The following is a 3,453-nucleotide window of genomic DNA, read 5'->3' as shown; positions in this document are numbered from 1 at the left end:
ATAGGTAATATGTAAAGGGTTACAGGCCTAATATGGGCAAATGGTATGAGTGTAGATAGACGTCGTGGTCAACAGACGAAGTGGGTTGAAAGGATCCATTCCTGTGCTGTATGATCTTATGCTCCTAGGATAACGACCAATCCTTGACATTCAGTGCAATGCCATCACTGACTTCCCCTTCATCAATATCTTGGAGTCATCATCGACCATCAACTCAGCTGAGCCAGATGTATAATTACTGTGGTTATAAGAGCAGGTCAGGGACTGGGTATCCTGTGGTGAATGACTCACCTCCTGACAATCCAAGACCTGTCTACCATCTGTAAGGCACAAGTGTGATGGAACACCCTCCACCTGCCTGGATGACTGCAGATCCAACATCTCGAGGAGGTCGACACCATTGAGGGACAAGCAACATGTTTGTATCCCATCCGCCACCCTAAACGTTTGATCCCTTCACTACAGATGCACGGTGTGTGCCATCAACAAAATGTTTTTACTCTAACCTATTCAAGAAGGTGACCCTAGCACAGTGTTATGTCAGAGCGTCCTTTGACCCGGTCTGTATGGTCAGGGGGTCAGTGACCAGTGGACATCTCTGACCTCTGGTGAATGTTCACACCTTCCTCCTGCTTATCCTCCGTCACACATCTGCCTGCAGAGACCGGTGTTCTCGCTGGTGCTGATATCCTTCACATCAGCAGTGCCCCAGGGGAGCGAAACCGTCACATGGGTGGGCCCAAAACTGGCCATGTCCACAACCTTTGATTGGCAGCTGAGCCTTGCCCTTTGTGGAACCCGGAGCAGCCAAAGCAATCAAATTATCCTGCTGACATTCAACACTGATTAAAAACGACAAAAAAAGGCTTAGTAATAGGATGGGAGTAGATCTTAATGACTACAGGCATTGCCTGCGTCATGGGACTGGGGTTGCTTCTCCAGAACCCCATCCATGTCGTGATTTTCCATCAGGTGACACCACAGTGAATTTTATTCCGTATCTGGATTTTTGGCAGGGATTTGTCAATTCCCTTAGGTTGAATTTCCTATACCTGAACAGCCATAATGTAGGAGTTGCCTGTATTGAACATTAATACAATCTGGGTAAAGTTGAGGAACCCTAATAAACAAAACTAGTACTTCAGTTTTTGACACTTAACCAGATGTAGAACATGCAAGCGATATCTGTTCTGCCCAGCGTGTATGTGCACACCTTTACATAACATCCTGCTCCTGACCCCTGGCTCTAGCCACACACCTTGCCCCCATCACTGTGGGTTGGGCCTTGATCCAACATCAGATTCCCAACATCTGCAGTTTCCTCCATTTTCATTTGCAACTCCATGTCTGCGAAAACAATGCTCACTTCAATCTTTCAGGTAAAGGTTCTTTGTCGTAGACCTTCAAAACTGAAGAAAAAAATCACTTTTGTGCTGCAGTTTTAAAGCAGCAGGTTTTGATGAAAATGCATTTAAAGGCTTGATTTGTTTGTCAGACAACAGTTGACATGGGGAATCCACGAGTTGTTTGGGATGTGCCATTGCGGTATAAACAAGCTCAGTTTTGCTCACCCATTTGACGGAGTAAGGAATGTCAAATGTTTGTTTACAAGGGCACATTATAAACACGTCGAGGTGAGGGAATGGTCACAGCCTGTCAATGTAAAGAGGGGCAGCGTCAGTCTTACTGAACTCGCTTTGTTATCTTAAGTCAGTGCATGTTCAAGCCTTTATCATTGTTGGGTGATGGCTGATTAAGGTCGACGGTTTACATGGAAAGAACACCATGTCTCTCAGCATGCCTAGTAATCTTCAGGAAAGTGTTGAAATTCAGTAATCCATCTCCTTTCCCAGCAGGAGCCTTTTGCACTCATTTGTCTTAGAAGGCCATGATCACTGTGAGTACTTGGGATTTGTGGTGAAGTGCTTCTCTGATACATCCTCACATACATGGCCATCAGTTGCTAAGGGAAACTTTGCTTTGCTGCCAGAGTTTTCATTTTCACAACATTGGCTCTTAAATATTCAGCTTTCCCACAGTGACTTGAGTTGGTTCAGCATAGGACAAAGAGTGCAGTCTATCCCTGGTAACCACTGCTAGCTGGCAGGATTTGAAGCCTCTGATGTTTCTTGACTTGGCTTGTGGATACAGAAACCACAGCTGGGAAGGTAACGGATCACTGCTGCCATCTGTAACCTGACCTTCAGCAACGAAGGAACGAGTGAAGCAGGTATTGGTCAGTGTGGTGTGTGTGATCTGCAGTACATTCAGTGTTAGTGGCTGGTGTGCTCACAGATCGCCCCACCCCTCCCCAACCCTGTCACTGTAAAGGAAGGGGCTCTGAGATGGGATTGTACGACTGTAACTGTTGTCACCTCGCCAGCACCTAAACTGCAAAGCACGATGGGTAAAGATGCCAACTTTACATGAGTAACAGGGTGTTGTGAGAAGAGAAAAATACAAAGGTGGCCTGCAAAGGGTTAAAAACAACCATCCCACAGGAGACAGGGTTTTCAGTTTGCCACAAACAAGGGCAGTTAATGATGTGTGAAGCTCTCCAAGAATGCTGGGAGAATTGATATCAGCTTCACGGGAAGATTGTTCTCCAGCACTGATGGATCACAGAATTGTGAATCAGGAGCTGTTGTGAGATGCCACCAAAAACAACAAGAAATATCCATTTGGTTGTGCTGAGATAAGAAACTCTGAAACATCTTCCATGGTATCAAAGGCCTCAACAGCAGGCGGAATGGGTCGTTTTCACTATGGGAATATGGGAAAACCAGCAGCCTCGGTTAACACAGTGAAGGACCTAGGTGGGAAGACTTGGTCAGAGACCCACATGAGAAAACTGTCAGGAACAATGGTTCCAAGCTCCCCCGTATCGCATTGGCTCAACCGGGACTTAAGGAGCTCCAGTATTCTGGAAGATTGACATAGAAATGTATAAAAGGAGAAATGTTGAGTCTATCGGCAGCAGCAACTCTGGAGACCAACGGGTGACAAGGAAGAAGGATCTGGGCACAAATGAGAGTCAGGATCCCTGAGGTACTGAACCCGGCCAGATCACCCTCAACACACCAGTCCTAGTTCATGTAATTTACTGAGAGATAAATAACCGGGGTTTGGAGTAAGACTGGGTTTTGTGGTCAACAGCACTGCATTGTAAAGGGAAGAGGTGATGCCACTGAGCTGAGGAAAGGGTGGGGTGTCATCTCTGGAGCACGGGTGCCCCAACACCCCTGCAGTTTTCTCCTGTTGTATCTTTGCCCACAACAGCCCGATGGACAGAATGAAGCCTGTGGGCCGCGAGACCCTGCAGCAAATGGCTTCAACTGCATGGAGGGCGGCAGGGTGGTGGAGCTTGGGTGCTGAGGGTGGCTCAGTGAAGTCACCAGGGGTTGGACCATAAGGAGTTCTGTTGCAGTGGGGTGCACACACTGGGTGGGAAGG

This window comes from Pristis pectinata, chromosome 30 (genome assembly GCF_009764475.1).
Source record: "Pristis pectinata isolate sPriPec2 chromosome 30, sPriPec2.1.pri, whole genome shotgun sequence".
In the NCBI taxonomy this organism is placed as follows: domain Eukaryota; kingdom Metazoa; phylum Chordata; class Chondrichthyes; order Rhinopristiformes; family Pristidae; genus Pristis; species Pristis pectinata.
The sequence above is the reverse complement of the archived record's forward strand: the minus strand, read 5'-3'. Positions refer to the sequence as shown.